The 22,078-nt window shown below is 32.9% G+C and overlaps 1 long non-coding RNA gene across 1 annotated transcript in view; it reads right to left on the reverse strand.

The window, feature by feature from the left end:
• The window catches only part of LOC119876124, a 151,131-nt gene continuing 129,053 nt past the window's right edge, over window positions 1-22,078 (reverse strand). Inside the window, exon 5 of the long non-coding RNA XR_005356618.1 lies at window positions 1-120. This is a non-coding gene — a long non-coding RNA (uncharacterized LOC119876124). The remainder of the gene's footprint in view (window positions 121-22,078) is intronic.

The following is a 22,078-nucleotide window of genomic DNA, read 5'->3' on the forward strand; positions in this document are numbered from 1 at the left end:
AAACAAGTATTTATTGAAGGCTTACTCTTTGCAAGACTCTTTGACAGACATTTGGGATACAGTGATAAACAAGACAGATTTCTCTTGCTATCAAGGATCAAGTTGTTTTCATGGCATCACCTAGAGAAAAAAATTGCTAGTTTTAACATTTATTTTTCAATCTTTATCTAGTTCTCTGTCATTTTCACCTACAGAGACCGGTTGCCACGAATGGAGAATAACTAACTGTGCAAGCTAGAAAAACAGAAACACAAAGTCAAAGCCAATAAAAACTTGAAGTAAATGAGGCAGGGAAACAGACGATGAGGGTGAAGTTCTGGGTTTTACTTGAACTACTCTCTGGGAGTCCTCAAAGACTTTTTCAGGCTTAGCTTTTATGATACACTTCCTCAACCACTCAAAACTAAGAATGTGTAATTATCAAAGGTAAAATTTTATTTTCACATTAATATAAAATGAACATACATCATATGCTTTATCTAATCCATGATTAATGAAGGCTTTGGCAAAACACTATGCACAATATTACGTAGAGTCAAAATCATATTGACTCTACAGGCAGCAGTTGTAAGAGACAAATCCAAGATGAGTTTATCTCCCTTCCTACACCCTAAGTGGGGAGGATAGATTATTGTAACACAATTATTTCTTCTGCCACCAAATAGGCAGTTTTAGCCATTGCCTTGAAAACCTGTGACTTTCAAAATGATAAAATCATAACTTTAATTTAAATATAAAGTAAGCAAAATATATAAGATATTATTTTGCCCATTAATTAATGAGGGGGAAATTAAGTTATTATGATTGGTTCAATAGGTACCCGAGAAACTAAATTATTTATAGTCAATTTAACAAAGAAATATTAGTATAACACTGTTGGGTTAGATATAAAATTGGTTCATGCTCAACAGGCCATAAATCTTTAGAGCAATCTGTTCCACCAGACAGATTTTTTTTTGTATCATTACAGTATAAAAATCTACCAAGAAGAAATTTTACTTAGTCTGAAACTATAAACCAATAGTAAAAGATAAGATCAAGTAAGTACATTACTTTAGACTATTACTGCATATTTTTTGGTCATCATTTTAATATCAGATGGAGTTGGCTCCAAAATGTTTGCCTTACTTTTGCCTCATTTCAGATAATGATTTTTTTTTTCTGATAACCTTTGTCACATGGATATTTCATACTGTCAAATCTCCCTACACAAATATCTGAGTATTTGAATGTGTCATAATCCCCCTTTCTCTTGGCTTGAGTTGAGAGGAAAAGAACGTTTCTTCCTTCCTCATGGTCTTGAGGAAAAAATATATCACACTGACAATATTATCTGAGGAAATCTTCCCTTGCAAAGTTCAATCCCATCATTTTATATTCTAGACCTAAGTGATCACTAATGTGGGCAGAGCTGATTTGTAAAAAAATGTAAAAGGTCATTTACCTTTCTTTTGGATAAGAAGATGTTTATGATTTCTTTTTAAGTATTTTATTTATTTGAGCACATGGACACAAGAGGGGTGGGGAAAGGGAGAAGCAGGTTCTCCACTGAGCAAGGAGCCCTATGCGGGACTCAATCCCAGGACTCTGAGTTTATGACCTGAGCTGAAGGCAGACACTTAACTGACTGAGCCACCCAGGCAACCTATATGATCTTTTGTATATCCTTTGACTTTGGGGCTCAACCAAGATAATAACAGGGAGAGTCCATATTTAACATCCTGCTTTCGCTTTACAAATGCCATTTTATAATATTCCTCATTAATGTCTTGCAAACTGCCTATAACTCTTACGTTATTCTACAATTATAGTTCATTTTGTAGAGCTACCTGTCTCCCTTTATCTCTAAATTCTCAGCACACTGAGCCCTTATGTATAATTTGATCTAAATAGAAGTTTCAATGTATATATTAGATATCATTGATATATTAAAATATAAAATGTATTTCCTGGCTGAGATCTGAGCTGAAAGGGAATCCCTGTACCTGTGGTTCTCAAATGACAATCTGTGTACAGGTAGTATCAGTATCATTTAAAGCTCTCATTGAAAACATAAATTATCAGATACCTATCCAGGTTTATCAATCATTATTTTGCAAGGCTAATTTAGGAATCTGTACTTTTCATAGTGTCCATAGATGAGTAAAATGCCCAACCAGGTTTGAAGGACCGATCTGTTGTTGAATGTTCATGTGTTTGATGCTTCTAGTATATCCACTTACTTGGAGTATCACTTCACGCAGCAGCAGGTGATTATTTTACTACTAAGAAATTTCATGTGAATGTTTGTCTGGCTCTTTCTCCTCCCCCAGCTTACACAAAATAGAATAACAGAACAAAAATCAAAATTTTAAAGCCAGTTACTGAATACTACTCAATAGTAGTAGTATCTTCGTATCTTGAGTCAATACTACTCAAATATTCATATAGTTTCTTCATTTTATTTAAATATTTTAGTGTTATTTTTTTAATACTGGGAAATAATGAAGGGCAGAGCTACATACATCAGAAATATCCCTTGTTTATGCTCAAGTCATTATCTTTTAGATCGATGACAAACAGCTATAAGTTAAGTGACAGGCATTTTAAATGTCTGCATTTGGGAATCTGCCTCCTAAATCTGAGTCATAAAACACAGACAAGAGAGTTGTGCTCCTCAGATCTTGGGATAGTGCTCCAGGTGGTTTAATTATCTCTTGGGGCTTCTGGGCCTTGACAGTGGATATAGTTCTTGGCCTTATATTTTCACATATTTATAAAGACAGCTGTTCACAGGCTGTCACTCTAGTTATGAAATTATATTCATTTTATTCCACATGGGTACAAGATCCATTATGTGACACAACTGGCATACAGCCAGGAAAAAGATAGAATTTTAGAGAGTAACAATGGCAATTTCTGAGCTCTGGCTACCAGCATGACCCTAAGATCTTAACATGTCTACTTTTCCAGACTTTTCTATCGCCCTTTCCTTTCCTGGACATCATGACTAGACGTGCACACATCTTCACCCTTCTGAATGGGCTGTGGTATGTGCCTTTGTGCTATTGCTTATACGGTTCATATGGGGAGTCAACTTCTTCCACTTTCACATGACCAAGTCCATTGAATTTTAAAGTTCAGTTTAGAGGATGAGTTACTGATGACTTCAATCATTATTTCCTTTCTTCATGAAAAGTACACTTGCATGGACTACCATAAAAATCTATCATCTAATCTGTCATAGAGTCTGTAAAATTATACTGCAATTATTTATTTGTCATCTTTACTAGTCACAATAGTCCTTGGATACTTTATCTCGTTCAGTATGGCCACCTATTTAGAAGCTTGTAACACAGTAGGCATTCAGATAAAAACTAATGATCTAGCTAAATTTATTCTGCAGGACTACATCCCAGCCTATTGATAATATTCTTACTTTTGAAATATAGAAATAAGAGAAATGATGAGGATTTTATCCTAAAGAAATTTTGCTAAAATTTTGCATGTAATGCTATTAAATTTTCCTATTGCCTTAATTAACATTTTCAGTTACGTATGTTACATGGATTTTCACGGTAGGTCACTTTTCAAATAATTGTGTCAGAACTCTGATATACAAATTTTCAGTAACTTCATCTAAAACCTGTGAAGATACATCGGTTGTCTTTGACATTAAAATATAAATATATATATATTCATTTATAATATTCTGTAATTTTATCAAATAATCATTGAAGTAAAATAAATATGTAAATGCTGATAAGAAGCCCATAAGTATTGGTTTTTGTTAGTTGAACAAAGATTTATAATATTTTATAGAATTTCTCAGAACCATAGAACATCTGTACAAGCATATTGATTTAAATGATTTACCAAATATTTATGCTATTTTCAAGTTCTTTGAATTATTAAATTTGAATTAGCCATTAATCATGCCACTAATAGCACTCTAAAAATATACTGCTTTAGAATTAGGAAGTATAATACTAAGGAATTTTGAATTTATACCAGCAAAGATTTAATCTTAATTTGATCATGAATGATTTTATGACTTGAATATATTTTACCATGTTCTACATTCCTTTTTATAAAAACATTAAATGTTCAAAAAAACTTAAATGTTTAATTTATATTTTTGTAATATGTTGATAAATAATGGTTTGATTGCCTTTTTAAATGACATTGATTATTAATTTGGTATATTTTTCTGTATTTTCTTTTTTGGTTCTTAGAATATTGTTCTGTTTTTGTCATGGAAAAACTGTGATTATAATGTCCAAAGAGAGATTCCTTTCTATATCATTTTGACTAGTAGAAATCAATGATATATCATGAACTTTAATTTAGCTCCAATTAGATAATACAAAATAGATATTTTATTTTAAATTGGAAGTGACAAATGTCAAGTTAGAATTAACTGTAGTTATATAAAACTAAACTTACTACACAGTCAATGATAAAATAATTCTTCACAACATAAGGAGATTCTCTTAGTTTCATTTTATCTTTTTTTAGTTGAAGTATAAACAATGTTATGTTAGTTTCATGTACATAACACAATGATTTGACAATTCTATACATTATTCAGTGCTCACCATTAAAGTAGTCAGTGTCACCATACATTGTTATTAAATATTATTGACTATATTCTCTATGCTGTATTTATCATTTCTGTGACTTATTTTATAAGTGAAAGTACCTTTTAATCCCCTTTATCTATTTCACCCACTACCCTTCCCATCTCCCCAATGGCTAACCCTCTAGTTTGTATAAAAGAGTCTGTTTCTGGCTTTTTTTGTTTGTTTGTTTGTTTGTTTTGTTTTTCATTTTGTTTTTCATTTTTTCATTTGGTTGGTTGATATTTTAGATTCCACATATAAGTAAAATCATATGATTTTACTTATATGAAATCAGTCCGACTGATTTCACTTAGCGTAATATACTCTAGGTCCATCTGTGTGGCCACAAATGTCAAGAGTTCATTCTTATTTATTCCTAATATTCTATTCTGTGTGTGTGTGCATTTGAGTCTATACATTCATTTACATACTCCTTTATCCATTTATTTATCAGCGAACCCTGAGTTTCTTTCCATATCTTGGTTAATGTAAATAATGCTGCAATAAACACAAGGGTGCATGCATCTTTTCAACTTAGTGTCTTTGTTTTCTTTGATTGAATACCTAGTAGTGCAATTTCTGGATCACATGCAATTTTAATTCTTTGAGAAACCTCCATATTGTTTTCTAGAGTGGATGAACCAATTTACATTCCTACCAACAGTGCACAAGCGTTCCCTTTTCTCTACATCCTTTCCAACATTATTATTTCTCATATTTTTAGATACTAGCTATTTGGATTGGTGTGCGGTAACATCTCCTCACGCTTTTGATTTACATCTCTCTGATGGCTAGTGATGTTTAGCATCTTTCTATATATCAGTTAGCTATCTGTATGTCTTCTTTGGAAAACTGTCTACTCAATTCCTCTGCCCATTTTTTAATTGGATTGTTTCTTTTTGGTGTTGAGTTATATCATTTTAAAATATATTTTAGATATTAACCTCTAATTGGATATTCATTTGCAAATATCTTCTCCCATTCAGAGGGCTGCCTTTTGGTAATTTCCTCTGCTGTGCAAAAATTTTTGGTGTAGTCCCAATGGTTTATTTTTTTTAATTTACTTTTTTAGAGGAAGAGAGAGGGAGAGGGGCAGAGGGAGAGAAAGCATCTTTATCAAGCTTCACACTCAGTATAGAGCCCAAGGCAGGGCTTGATCTAGCCACCCTGAGATCGCGGCCTGAGCTGAAATCAAGAGTTGGATGTTTAGGATGTTTAACCAACTGAGCCACCTAGGCTCCCCTTCAATAGTTTATTTTTGCTTTTGTTTCCCTTGCCTAAGGTGGTATATCCATAAAAATGTTGGTAAAGGCAATGTCCAAGAGATTACTATTTTTTCTTTTTCTTATGGTTTCAGGTCTCACATTTAGGTCACATTTTTCCATTTTAGTTTATCTTTGTGTATGGTGTAAGAAAGTGATCTAGTTTTCCCAACACTGTTATTGAAGAGACTGTCTTTTCCTCATTGCATATCCTTGCCTCCTTTGATATACATTAATTGACCAGATAGGTGTAGGTATATCTGGCCTCTCTATTCTGTTCTGTTGATCTATGTGTCTGTTTTTATGCCAGTATCATAATATTTTGATTAAAATAGATTTGTAGTAGATCATAAAATCTGGAATTCTGATGATTTCAGCTTTGTTCTTTCTCAGGATTGCTTTGGCTATTTGAGGTCTTCTCTGCTTCTATACAAATTGTAGTATCTCTTCTAGGGCTATACAAATATTATAGGTATTCTGATAGGGATTGCATTGAATTTGTAGGTTGTTTTGGGTAGTATGGATATTTTAATATTAATTCTTCCAATCTATGGACATAATATTTATTTGTGTTGTCTTCAACTCCTTCATTGCTATCTTATAATTTCATTTATTTGTGCTGTCTTCAACTCTTTCATTGCTATCTTATAATTTTCAGAGCATGGGTCTTTTACCTCCTTGGTTAGATGAATTTCTAAGTATTTTACTCTTCCTAGTGCAGTTACAAATGAGATTGTTTTGAATTTCCATTTCTGCTACTTCATTATTACTGCATAGAAATGCAAACAGATTTCTGTATATCAAGTTTAAATCCTGAAAATGTACTGATATGTTTTATTTTTTTTTTAGCAGAGTTTAGGGTTTTCTATATATAGTATGTCATCTGCAGAGAGTGACATTTTTACTTCTTCCTTACCAATTTGGATGCCTTTTATTTCTTTTTCTTGTCTAATTGCTAAACTAGGACTTCCACTATTATTTCAATAAAATTGGAGCGAGTTGACAAACTTGTGTTGTTACTGATCTTAGAGGAAATTCTTTCGTTTTTCACCACTGAGTATAATGTTAGCTGTGCCTTTTCATATATGGTCTTTGGTATATTGAAGAATATTTTATCTTAATCCACTTTGTTGACAGTGTTTACCATGAGCAGGTGTTGTATTTTTTCAAATGCTTTTTCTGCATCTATTAAGATGATCATAAGATTTTTACTCTTTTTTTTTTTTAATAATGGGATGTATTACACTGATTAATTTACAAATATTGAACCACCCTTGAATTCCTAGAATAAGTCCCACTTGATAATAGTTAATGATTTTTAATGTATTCTTAAATTTGGTTTTTGGTAATTTTTTTAAGGATTTTTGCAGCTATGTCAATCAGAGATTGACCAGTAGTTTGTTTTGTTTTGTTTGCTTAGCAGTTTTTTTTTATCTGGTTTTGGTATCAAGATAATGCTGTCCTCTAGAATGAATTTGGAAATTTTCTTTCCTCTTTTATTTTTTGGAATAGTATGAGAAGAATGGTATTAATTTTTCTTTAAATGCTTGGTAAAATTCAACTGTGAAGCCATTTGGTGCTGGACTTTTGCTTATTGGAGGGTTTAGAGTACAGATTCAGTTTCATTACTAGCAATTGGTCTGTTTAATTTTTTTCTTTCTTTTTAAAAAAATATTTTATTTATTCATAACAGACACAGAAAGAAGCAGGACATAGGCAGAGGGAGAAGCAAGCTCCCTGTGAGGAGCCTTATGGAGCTCAATCCCAAGACCCCAGCATCAGGACCTGAGCCAAAGGCAGATGCTCAACCACTGAGCCACCCAGGTCCCCAAATTTTATATTTCTTTCTGATTCAGTTTTGGAAGATGGTGTGTTTCTAGGAATTTACCAATTTCTTCAAGATTGTCTAATTTGTTGGCACATCATTTTTCATAATATTCTTTGTATGTATTTCACAGTGTCAGTTGTTTCTCTTCCTTCATTTCTGATTTTGAGTTTTCTCTTCTTGATGAGTCGGCTATTATCAATTTTTTTAATCTTTTTGAAGAATCAGCTCCCAGTTTCATTAATTTTTAAAAGTCTTTCTTTTTCAATTTAAGTTCAAGTTAACATATAGTGTATTGTTAGTTTCAGTTGCATATAACACCAGTGTTCATTATACCAAGTACCCTTCTTAATACCCATCACTCAATTACCCTATCCCCCTACTTACCTCCTCTCCAGCAACCCTTAGGTTGTTCCCTATGGTTGAATCTCCTAAAATTTGCCTCCCTCTGTTTTGATCTTTATTTTTCCTTCCCTTCTCCTATATTCTTCTGTTTTGTTTCTAAATTTTACATATGAGCTAAATCATATGCTATTTCTCTTTCTCTGACTGGCATAATACACACTAGTTCCATCCATATCATTGCAAATGGCAAGATTTCATTCTTTTCATTATTGTGGCCAAGTAACATACCATTGTGTATGCATATATACATATACATATACATATACATATACATATACATATACATATACATATACACACACACCACACCTTTATCCATCTATTCATTTGTCAATGTACATCTTGGTCCTTTCCACAATTTAGCTATTGTGGACATTGCTGCTATAAACATTAGGGTGTATATGCTCCCTTTAAATAACTATTTTCATAGTCTTGGGATAAATACCTAGTAGTACAATTGCTGGGTCATAGGGCAGGTCTATTTTTAACTTTTTGAGGAACCTCCATACTGTTTCTCAGAGTGGCTGCACCAGTTTCCTTTCCCACCAATGTGTAAGAGAGTTCCCTTTTCTCCACATCCTTGCCAAAAGCTGCTGTTTCCTGAATTGTTAATTTTAGCCAGTCTGACAATTGTGAAGTGGTATCTCATTGTGCTTTTGATTTGTATTTCTCTGGTGATGAGTGATGTTGAAAATTGTTTCATATGTCTGTCTTCTTTAAAGAAATGTCTATTCATATCTTCTGTGCATTTCTTGACAGAGTTTTTATTTTGGGGGTGTTGAGTTTGATAAGTTCTTTATACATTTTGGATACTGACCCTTTATTTAATATGTCATCTGCAAATATATTCCCCCATTCTGTCGGATGCCTTTTAGTTTTGCTGATTGTTTCCTTTGCTGTGCTTTTTATAAAAGCTTTTTATCCTAATGAAGTCCCAATAATTCATTTTTGCTTTTGTTTCCCTTGCCTCTGGAGATGTGTCTAACAAGAAGCTGTGGAGGCTGGAGGTTAAAGAGGTTGCTGTCTATTTTCTCCTCTAGGATTTTGATGCATTTCCAGCTCACATTTAGGTCTTTAATCCATCTTGAATTTATTTTTGTGTATCGTGTAAAAAAAATAGTCCAGTTTAATTCTTCTGCCTGTGGCTGTCCAATATTCCCAAAACCATTTGTTAAAGAGATTGTCTTTTTTCCATTGGATATCCTTCCCTCTTTGTAAAAGATTAGTTGACCACAGAGTTGAGGGTCCATTTCCGGGTTCTCTATTCTGTTACATTGATCTCTATGTCTGTTTTTGTGCCAGTACCATATTGTCTTGATGATTATAGTTTTGTAATACAGCTTGAAGTCTGGAAATGTGATTCCTCCAGCTTTGATTTTCTTTTTTAACATTGTCTATTCAGGGTCTTTTCTGTTTCCATACAAATTTTAAAATTGTTCCAGTTCCATGAAAAATGCTGGTGTTACTTTGATAGGGATTGCATTGAATGTATAGATTGCTTTGGGTAATGTAGGCATTTTAACAATATTTGTTCTTCCAATCCATGAGCATGAAATATTTTTTTTTTCCATTTCTTTGGGTCTTCCTCAATTTTGTTCATAAGTTTTCCGATTGCAGACCTTTTACTTCTTTGGCTAGGTTTATTCCTAGGTATCTTACTGTTTTTGTTGCAATTTTAAATGGGATCGATTCCTTGATTCTTTTTCTGCAAATGACTAGTAATGCAAATGACTTCTGTGCATTGACTTTATACCCTGCAACTTAGCTGAATTCCTGTATCAGTTCTACCATTTTTTCTGGTGGAGTCTTTCAGGTTTTCTACAAAGTATCCTGTTGTCTGAGAAGAATGAAAGTTTGACTTCCTTGCCAGTTTAGATGACTTTTATTTCTTTTTCTTTTGTTGCTGAAGCTAGGACTTCCAGCATTATGTTGAACAACGCTGGTGAGAGTGGACATCCCTATCATGTTCCTGACTTTAGGAGAAAAGCTTTCAGTTTTTTCTCATTGAAGATGATATTGGCTATGGGTCTTTCATACATGGCTTTATGTTATCGAGATATGTTCCCTACTTTGTTGAGGGGTTTTATCAAGAAAGGATGCTATGTTTTGTCAAATGCTTTTTTTTCCGTATCTATTGAGAGGATCATATGTCTCTCATCTTTTCTTTTATTGATATAGTGTATCGTATTGATTGTGGCTTGAAAATATGCATGGTATGATGTCATTCTTTTTGTACTGGTTGAGGCCTGATTTGTGACCCAGTATGTGATCTCTTCTGGAGAATGTTCATGTACACTCAAAAAGAACATATAGTCTGCTGCTTTAGAATGAAATGCTCTGAATATATCTGTGAAGTCCATCTGGTTCAGTGTGCCATTCTTAGCCCTTGTTTCCTTGATCTTCTGCTGGAAGAGAATCTGGAAGATGATCTGTCCATTGCTGTGGACAGGGTATTAAAGACCTCTACAATTATTGCATTATTATCAATGAGTTTAGGTCTGTTATAAATTGATTCATATATTTGGCTGCTCCCCAATTAGGGGCATAAATATTTACAATTGTTAGATCTTCTTGGATAGACACCTTTATTAGATGCATTGTCCTTCTTCATCTCTTGTTACAGCCTTTGTTTTAAAATCTAGTTTGTCTGATATAAGATAGCCACTCCAGCTTTCTTTTGATGTCCATTAGTATGATAAATGGTTCTCCATCCCCTCACTTTCAAACTACAGGTGTCTTTAGGTCTAAAATGAGTCTCTTCTAGGCATCATATAGATAGGTCTTTTTTTTTTCTATTCATTTAAGTCACCCTGTATCTTTTAATTGGAGCATTTAGTCCATGTAGACTCGATGTAATTATTGATAGGTATGTACTTACTGCCACTTTGTTCATTATTTTCAGGTTACTTTGTAGTCCCTCCCTATTCTTTTCTTCTCCTCTTGCTCTTTTCCCTTGTGGCTTAATGGCTTCCTTTAGTACTATACTTAGATTCCTTTCTCTCTCTCTCTCTCTCTCTCTCTCTCTCTCTCTGTGTGTGTGTGTGTACCTGTTATAGGTTTTTGATTTGTGGTTATCATTAGGTTCATATATAACATCTTATGTGTGTAGCAGTCTATAATAGAGTTGATGACTGTTTAAATTCTAATACATTCTAAAATCTTTCTAAAAGTCTTCCATATTGCTGATTCATTATTTCTACACCCTCTAGTCTTCTGTTGGTTCCCTCTAGTGTATTCTTTTATTTCAGTATTGAATTCTTTAGTTCTAATTGTTTTTTAGATTTACCATCTCTTTGTTGAAGTTCTCATTGAGTTCATTTACTCTTTTCTCAATTGCAGTGAATATTTTTATGATAATTCCTTTGAATTCCTTAGCAGGCATATTGTTTATTTGTATTTCATTTAGATTTTTTGCTGTGATTTTGTGTTGTTCTTACATTGGGGTCAGATTCCTCTGTCTCCTTATTTTGATAACTCTCTGTGTTTGTTTCATGTATTATAGAGGTCAGCTACATCTCCTGGTCTGAAAGTGTGGCCCAATATAGAAGAGGTCTTATGGCCCCCTCTTAGCACAGACCCCCTTGGTCACCAGAAGCAGACATCCAGGGTGTCTCCTGTGTGGTCTCTGTGCACCCTACTGTTGGGATTGAGTCACATTTATTCTTAGCCCAGTTGGCTGCTCTGACCCAGTTTGTCTGCTGTGTCAGCACTGGGTTGGTTTGATCCAGTGTTGTTGAGAGGCCTGAGAGTGTGGCTCTTTGTGGGAGAAGCCAGGAGTCAGACTATGTATCTCTACAATCCACCTCTCTGCCATAGCTATTGGAACACAGAATGGTAGGTCTTTCTTCTTGTGCAAACAGCCAAGAGGCCTGGCTGCAGGAATTGCAGAGGCACTAGTGTGTGGGTTTATTTTCCCCCTCTACAGGACAGGAGTCACTTTAAGGTGCTGCAGGTTTCTGCAAGAACTGCTTGCATGGTCTGGCAGGGCAGGAGCCACCTTGGTGGTTGAATGAAGTGAGGCTGAGGGACAATATGGGGTTGAGGCAAGTAGTACCAGAAAGATAGATGGAATATTAGGGCTGGTTCCTGCTATTTACTTTGGGGGAGAAGAAGAAGAGAAAAGGCATCTGCCAGCACTTGTGTTCATGTAGAAATCTGAAGATCCCTGTCCCTCCAGCTCGTATTCTGAAATCAGTAAATGAGTCTTCATTTAAATAGTAATTTGCTACTGATGATCTTTTAGGCCAATTCCAAATTTTAGATAATATGAAAAATTCTGTGAATACATTTCAGAGTTTCCCTATTTTTTGTGTGATTATCCAGGATGAGTTTCTAGGAGTTTAGTGTTGAATATAAAATAATGGACATTTTACATTTTGATTGATATATTTTTTCCAAAAATATAATACTAACTACCAAAAGTATAATATACAACATATTAATGTGTTGCATCTATGATATCCTTTATAAATCATCTATAATTATATAGCTTTGACACACAAGGAAGATGTGAATCATCTTTTATCTTTGAACAATAGTTATGATAAAAACATTTATTGAAAATTCCAAAGTTTTGCCACTAATTGAAAAATTCAAATATAATTATATATTAAAATCTAACATGAATGTGGTTCAATTCTCTTCCTTTGATTCCATTCTATTTAGGTTCTTATGCCTTTTCTGGTGTCAAATATTTAGTTTTTTTTGTTTTTTTTTTTGTTTTTTTTTTAAGGAATATAAGATTAGAAAAGTCTCACTCTTAAAATATTTCCTTACTTCCTTTCCATTTTCAACTTCTCAATCATTAATCATATTTTGTTCTACAGTTATGTTTTGTTCAGACTTTATTTTTAACATTTATTATTTTACATAACATTAAAATTGCTCTGCAATTATCAGTTTTGACTATATAATTTGTTATATCATTAGGAAAAAAACAGAAATTGACATACTATCATTTTCTGTCACCTCTTCTCTCTGTAATTTTTAAATAACATTTTTACCTTGTCTATAACATTTACTGAGTTAAACTGTTTGAAATTGGTATTTTTGTAGATGAAACATTTCTTGTATCAGCTATACTGGATGAGTCAATCTATTATAATTTATTATTCATAGTTCTTTCAACTCTAGCTTTAATTCTATATTTAGATATAGCTCATATTTAAAATGCAACATTTATTTTTTCTTTCTTTTCTTTCTTTTTCTTTCCTTTTTTTTTTTTTTTTTTTTTTGAAGAGAGGGAGGCAGAGGGAGAAGCAGCCTCCTCACAGAGAGCCTGATGCGGACTCCATCCCATGATCTTGGGATCACTCCACCACTGAGCAACCCAGGAGTCCCTGGGGACAGTTTTTTAGAGAGGACACCAAAATGAAGAATCAAATATAAAGTTTTCTGTATCAAGGGGTACTACCTTTAACACTAAGATAACCCACAGAATGGAAGAATATATTTGCAAGTCTATTATTGAAAATATATAAAGAACTCTTAGAGCTCAACATAACAAGATAAACCAATTAAAATTGGGAAAAGTATTTGAATAGATATTTCTCTAAAGAATATATAGAAATGACTAATAAGCACTTGAAAAGGTACTCAACATCATTGTCATTAGGGAATACAAATCAAAATAATGTATAATGTGCTTCTACTTCACACCTAAAAGAATGCTGTAATAATGTTGAAACAAACATAAAACAAGTACATGGCCAAAGATGTGGAGTAAGTAGAAATCTCATACATTGCTGGTGAAACTATGATTTTAGCAAAAGATAAAACAGTTTGGCAGTTCCACTGAAAGTTAAAATTACTATATAACCCCAAGTGCCATTCCTCAGTATATAGAAATTATATAACAAAAGCATTAAAGATAGATATTCAAACAGAAATTTATACATGAATATTAGAACATTATTAACAAAAGCCAAAAGATATATGCAATGTAAGGGTACATCAGTGGATGTAAATATATATACATATATATTAATATTAAATATAAATATATATTTATATATATTTAATATATATATTTAAAGTTTTATTCATGAGAGACAGAGAGGCAGAGACATAGGCAGAGGGAGAAGCAGGCTCCATGTGGGGAGCCCGATTAGAGACTCAATCCCAGGACCATGACCTGAGCCAAAGGCAGACTCTCAAGCACTGAGCTACTAAGGTGCCCACACTTTATCTATATCTATATCTATCTATATCTATATCTATATCTATATCTATCTATATTATTATAATATATTTTTAATAAAAATATTTCTATAGATATTTCTATTTGTTTCTATAAATATATTTTAGATATGAATCAGATTATGTAATTGTGTAATTGTGTAATATATTAATATAACATAGTATAATATACAAATTCACATATATAAAATTCACCCATTTTATAAATACATGTGACTATTATTCAGCCATAAAGAAGAATAAACAGTTAATATCTACTACAACATCAATGAACCTTGGAGTCATTATGCTGTGAAAGAAACAAAGACCCACATATTTTATAATTTCATTTGTATGAGATATTCAGATTAAGTAAATCTATATACTCAGAAAGTATATTTTCCCTCTGATTGCCAAGTGAAAGTGGGGATACAATCTGACTGATACCTGGTATGGGGTTTCTTTTTAGAATATTAAAATTATTCTAGAATTACTTGGGATGGTTGTATAGCCTTTGCAATATACTGAAAACCACTCATTTGTTCACTTTAAAGTGGTGCACTTCATGGATTTAAATTATATTATAGGGACTCCTGGGTGGCTCAGCGGTTGAGCATCAGTCTTTGGCTCAGGGCATGATCTCGGGGTTCTGGGATCAAGTCCTGCATTGGGCTCCCTTGAGGGGCCTGATTCTCCCTCTGCCTATATCTCTGCCTCTCTCTGTTTCTCATGAATAAATAAATAAAATATTTAAAAAAATAAGTATATAATACCATACCTATAGCAATTTTTATCCCATGAAAGTAGGATAATTGTAAGTATTATATGAGCTCAGGAAATATCACAATCATAGGACTTTTGTAGGGAGGTCAACAATGGATGACTGAAAATCTGTAGTAAAAATGTTGCCTCTGCCTCTCACTCTGTCTCTCTCATGAATAAATAAATAAAATATTTAAAACAAACAAACAAAAAATCTGTTCCCCAGTCCAATGATGCAAAGATTTGCTACTATGTTTTCTTTAAGAGCTTTAGAATTTTATCTTATTAAAAATAATTTAGGTATTTGATCAATTTTGAGTTATTTTTTAACTCAAAATGTGGACTAAGATAGAGGTTCAGGTTCATTCCTTTGCACATGAATATCTACTTGTCCCAGCAACTAAATAAAAAGATTGTTAAAAAGATTATTCTTTTCCCCATTAAATTTTCTTAGCACTCTTGTTGAAAATCAATTGACCATAAAAGTGAGGGTTTATGTCTGGATTCTAAATTCTACTCCATTGATTTGCCTATCCTTATGTTAGTAACACACTTTTCTTTATTACTGTAGCTGTGTTAGTTGGTTTTAAAATTGGGAAGTGTGAGTCCTCTAAGTATCTAGTTTTTCTAGATTTGGGCAGTTATTCTGAGTCACATATATATGCTGTATATATGTATATATATACACACAACAATATATATTACAATGTCTCTACAATATATACAACAATGTACATATATATGTTGCATATATATGTATACATACGAATATTAGGATCATGTATATTTCTGTAAAAAATAAGTAGGAAGTATTGCTACCCTAACAGTACTAAGACTTACCATCCATAAACATAGGTGTCTTTCCATTTATTTAGGTCTTTAATTTCTTCAAGCAATGATTTGTGGTTTGAATTGTACAAACTTTTTACCTCCGTGTTTAACCTTATTCCTAAATGGAAATATTTTCTTAATTTTATGATTGGATTATAAATTTCTGGCATATAGAAATATAATTGAGTTTTGTATATTGATCTTCTGCCTTGTAACCTTACTGGACTTATTTTTATTATCTTTATTCTGCAAGGATTCCTATACATAAAATCCAGTCATCTGCAAATAGGCCTGAAAAAAACAAAAATACTCAGTTTAAATTGTGAAAAATAAAACTATCCCTTATGCTCAGTGTAGAACTCCCAATACTGTGTTGAATAAAGTGACAAAAGCAGACTTAGTCTTTTTCCTGATCTTAAGATAACAGCTTTCAATTTCTCACCAATAAGAATGGTATTAGTTATCGGTTTTCTGTAGATATCCTTTATCAAAGGCATTTTCTGCATCTAATATGCATATTTTCCACATTATTTTATTAATATTGTATTGATTTCCATATGTTGAACCAACTATACATTCCTGAGACACTCCCACCTATTCATTAAATATCTATTACTTTAAATTTGGTTTGCTATTATTTTGCTGAGAATATCTGTGTCAATATCCATAGAGGACACTGCCATACAATATTTTTTCATGAGAACTTTGGCTTTACCAGCATAATATTGGCATCTTAAAATTAGTTAAGAAGTGTTCCTATATGTCTGATTTAAAAAAAAAGTGTTTAGGATGTATTCGTGTTAATCTTTTAAATGTTTGATTGACTTCACTGTGAAGTCGTCTGGTTCTGAGTGATTCTTTGTGTGAAGCTTTTTAATTACTAACTCCATTTGTTTACTTGTTATAGATCTCTTCACATTTTATTGTTCATCTTAAGTTTCGGCAATATGTATCTTTCTAGAAATATACTCATTCTTGTTTAAATGTTAAATATACTTATTTAAAATATCCCCTTAACCTCCACTTGTATTTCTGTAAAGTCTATAGTTATGATCCATTTTTAGTTCCTGATATAAATGACTGAGATTTTTCTCTATTTTCTTGGTTGGTATGCCTAGAGTCATCAACTGTGTGGATCTTTTCAAAGAATCAGTTTTTAGTTTTGTTTACTTTTCTCTATATCTTGTCTCATTTTTTTGTTCTCTATTATTTACTCCTTCCTTCTTTAGCTTGCTTTGGATTTTGTTTGCTGTTCTTTTAATCATTAAAGTTGGAGATTAGATTACTGATTTAGGATCTTCGTATTTCATTGGAGACATTTACAGCTATAAATGTGATTAATAACCACATATTTTTTAATTTCCTAAATTTCCTTCTGCTATTGATTTCTAATTTTCTTTAATGTGTTTGGAGAACATACTTTATAGGAGTCCCATCCTTTGAAATTTTTTTGAGGCTTGTTTTATGAAGAAACAGATGGTCTATCCTAGAAAATGTTCCTTAAGCACTTGAGAAGAATGTGTGTTCTCCTGTTGGGCAGAGTGTCTATTAGTTCTAATTAACTTATAATGTTATTCAAATCTTCTACTTCCTTGGTATCTTCTATCTGCTTGCTTTATACATTATTGAAAGTTGGGTATCAGAGTGTTCAAGTATTATTAAAATATCTCTTTCTGCCTTTAGTTCTTTTAATTGGTACAGTTGTTGCTACATTTGATGGTGTCTGAAGCTTTACTTTTTTTGCATTCTTCTTTGTTTTTCAGATGTCACATTGGCTGATTTTTTTCTTTTGCCTTGCACTGATCTGCTATTGATCTTTTCTACTGAATTTTTTATCTCAGTTATTTTAGTTTTCAACTACAGGATTTGTATTTGATCCCTTTTTATAATTTCTATCTCCTTATTGATATTCTGTATTTGTTGAGAGAACGTTCTCATATGTTCCTTTAGTTATTTAGACTTTGTCGCCTTTAGTTCTTTGAACACATTTAAAATAGGTAATTTATAGTCCTACCATCCAGGCTTCCTTGGGGATAGTTTCTATTGATTTTTTTTTTCTTTTGTGTGGTTAATACTTCCTCGTTTCTTTGTATGTATCATGATGTTTTGATGAAAAATGTACATTTCAAATACTTTAAGGTGCAACTCTGGAAATCAGATATTCCTCCTACCCAGAGTTTGTTATTAGTGCTGATTGCTTTTGTTATTTTGTTAATGGCATTTCTGAACAAATTTTAATGTCTGTTTCTTTATAATCTATGTCCATTAAAATTTCTATTTAGTTAGCTTAGTGATCAGGTAATAACTAAATAGGGATTTTTAAAAATTGCTAGAAAAGTAAGCTTCCCACACTTTGCTGAGGGACTGTTGTGACTGTTAGGGAACACAACCAGAAATTTTAAACCCAAATGTAGCCTTCATTTCCTGCTGTGCAGAGCCTCAGGGAATATCAGAAGTAAGACCTTATATATGTTCTCATGCTTTTTTCCTGAATATACGCACAACTCTATGAATGAATGATGCTTCCTAGGAATATGTCAGAAATTTTTAGACCCCCTATTGACATCTCATTCTTCACCTCTCCCTTTTAAGATTTTGGTTAATCTCTTGTCTTCCCCAACTCTTATAAATCATTTTAGGCAGTCAGGATGTTAAACATTTGACAAATACCTTTTGGGGAGAAGCTTTTAGCACTCAGCAAGTTCAAGTGAGGTGAAATTAAAGTAGGCTATTTGAGTAGAGTAGAACCACTACTCAGGTCAAGTAATTACTATTCTTTGTATTCTTTGGAAATAAAGTTTAGAAAGAACTACACTGCTATTTTGCTTCTCTGATACAAGGAATATGGCCTATTATCTTTTCAAGGCTACTGCTGAGTTGTATGTAGAGTGGTGGATGAAACCAGAGCAAATTAAATACCACAAAGCATCCTGTTGATGCTGAGACTCAGCCATTTTTCTTGATAAAATGCTACTTCATTGTGGAAATCTTTGGTTAATTTTCAGAGTTCTGAGGAATTTGATTCTGACAGTTTCTGACTGCTTTTATTGCTTTTTTGGAGTGTCTTTAACCCATCATTTTCACAGCTATCACTCCATCATTTATTTTCATTGGAAATTTAGAAATACTTCTCTGCTTTGAACTTGCACAATTCTGGGACAAAATCTGAAGGAAGTCTTCCTTTTACGGTGGTTAGGGGATTTTTTTTTTTTTTTTTGACAGAATGCCTAAAAAGATATGTATGTTTAAAACTCAAACGTGCCAAGTATTTTTGTCAGTGTCAGTTATATTATGACAATTGTAGAGGAGCACTTTTGTCCACTGGATTAAAATTTTAGGTTTCTGAGATTCTGCAAATTTTTTTATTGTTCCATTAAGTGGTTGGATTTTTCTGTTGTAAAATTATTTTTAAGTGGTTTGCAATTTTTTTTATATTAAGTTGCTATTATTGTCTTGATAATTTTTACTTCCTCTATTTGTCCTTTTCCTTTGCATTAACTATAATTATTTCATACTTTTCCTGTTACCAAATTGTTTCCTTTGTTGAGCATTGATGTTTTTCTCACAGCTTAGTTTACTAATTTGCCATAATCCCTTTGTATTTCATTATATCTTCTAAAAATTAATTTTCTTTTTACACTTTTCCATTGTACAACAAACTTGAATGCAATATATTTTTTAAAAAAGAAGGATTTTATGTATTTATTCAAGAGAGACACTCAGAGGGAGGCAGAGACACGGGTAGAGGGAGAAGCAGGCTCCCCACAGGCAGCCCGATGTAGGACTCTATCCCAGGATCCCAGGATCATGACCTGAGCCAAAGGCAGACCCTCAACCACTGAGCCACCCAGGTGCCCTGCAAACACCTTTTCCTTAAAGGTCTGTCTCCAAAAGGAATTTATCTGACATTTGTATTTTTTCCTTTTTATCCTTAGGTAGCATTTTTACATAGCTCCCTTCACATATCTTTTACGTATATGTATGTATATCTAAAATTAGAATTTTTTTTCTAAATATATTTTTTCTGTAAAACAAACATTTATAATTATAGGTTCCAGTTATTATTCTTATTATTAAAATACATAATAAAAAAAATTCCAAATATCCCTACCCTAGTCAGCTTGCATTTTATCAAGGGAAGGACAGACATAAAATATAATCCTAGTCCCATACCATAAAATGAGAACATAGAGAATAGGTTTTATGGTTTGGAACTGAGAGCACGATTATTGAGACATCTCCATGGCGTGAACCAGGATGGTGTCACTGAGGTGTTGAAAACAAATGCCTTGGATTACAGGGACATGCAATCTTAATTTGAAATTGTGATTTGAGAAGTTAAATATTATATATTTTATATGTCTCTTCCATTGCAAGATATTTTGGGGAAAAGTGAGTTTGGTAATACCAACACCTACATAATTAAAAAACCTCCAATCTACATATTTTCCTGCCTGATTTTTACTATAAAAGCTGTTAATATCAGACATTAGCTTTCCTACCCTCTGTCAGTGTGAGCAAACAGATAGTTTAGTCAGTTTTGATTGATCAATACAAAGAAAAAGTTTGCTCAGGGGATAATTTATGGAAAAGGCACTATTTCCTGGGACGCCTGGGTGGCTCAGAGGTTGAGTGTCTGCCTTTGACTCAGGGCGATCCTGGTCCCGGGATCAAGTCCCACATTGGGCTCCCTATAGGGAGCCTGCTTCTCCCTGTCTATGTTCTGCCTCTCTCTGACTCTCATGAATAAATAAATAAAATCTCTAAAAAAAAAAAAAAAAAGAAAGAAAGAAAGAAAAGGCCCTAGTCCCTAAATTAAAAAAAAAAAAAATGATAATATACATTCATCTCTTCAGCTAAACGAGAGATGCCCACGATTTGAAATAATGGGAAAAAAGCCTAGAAATCAAGCTAACATTTAAGGAGGCTGAAATCTGAGTTCCGAATAGCAACTCTGATGGTCTGATTTGGTCTAGAACTCTATCTCTGGACTTCTGTTTTATGTCTCGTGAGAAATTCTTAGTAAATGCATTATCATTGATACAAAATGACAAGGATAACTCATTTGGTTACTTATAATATCAAAAAGCTTGTATTGTAATCCACTCCTAATCACACATAGTTTTTTTTAAATTAATATTTGGTCAGAGATAATCAGTATTTCTCCCTCTAGCAGTTATTTTCACTGTGACAATGTCAGATTTCAACCTACGTGTCATCAGAATCTTAAAAGTAGAATAAACAGAAAATAGTATAGAAGAAGAAATAGGGCAGACCCGGTGGCTCAGCGGGTTAGCACCGCCTTCAGCCCAGGGCCTGGGCCTGGAGACCCGTGATCGAGTCCCACATCCGGCTGGTTGCATGGAGCCTGCTTCTCCCTCTGGCTGTGTCTCTGCCTATCTCTCTCTGTGTCTCTCATGAATAAATAAATAAAATCTTAAAAAATAAAAAAAAAAGAAGAAAATACTGAGGACTTTAAAAATTAAACACTAAACCACAAATCTAAGAAACAACAAAATTATGCATATTTATCCACTGAAAACCAGTGGCAACTAATGGCAAAGAGAAAATGTTAAGAGCTCTGCCAAAACAAGAAAAAATACTATTTACAAACAGACAAGGGTTAAGAATTACAGCCATCTTTTCATCCGAAATTATGCAAACAAGACAAGAGTGGTACCTTTGATGTGCTGAAAGAAAAAATAAAACTCTCAATACAGTATTCTATAAACAGTGAAAACACTCTTCAGAGCTTAAGGAGAAATAAATACTTTCAGGGAAATGAAAACTAAAGGAATCCATTGCTATAAGACCTTGTGTGCAAGAAATGTTAGAGAAAGGTCTTTAGGAAAAAGGCATGAGATCAATCAGCAAATTAGTCAGTAATATGTGAAGAATGTTAAAAAAATAGAAGTAAATACAGTTTTTCTTATTCACACTTTTTCTAAAACATAACTGATGAAAAATAGGCCAAATTATATGTTAGCTGTTTAAAAAATAAAATTCAGGATGATGATGGTACAAAGGATGGCAGAGGGCATACGTTTTACACAACTAAAAAATTTTTAGACTGAACATGAGATGGTAATATGCTACAGGATTTAAATGTATGTTTAAAACCCAGAACTAGTAAAAAAAAAAATATGCTTAAGGGATCCCTGGGTGGCACAGTGGTTTAGCGCCTGCCTTTGGCCCAGGGCGCGATCCTGGAGACC

The sequence above is a fragment of the Canis lupus genome, chromosome 3, assembly GCF_011100685.1.
Source record: "Canis lupus familiaris isolate Mischka breed German Shepherd chromosome 3, alternate assembly UU_Cfam_GSD_1.0, whole genome shotgun sequence".
NCBI lineage: Eukaryota > Metazoa > Chordata > Mammalia > Carnivora > Canidae > Canis > Canis lupus.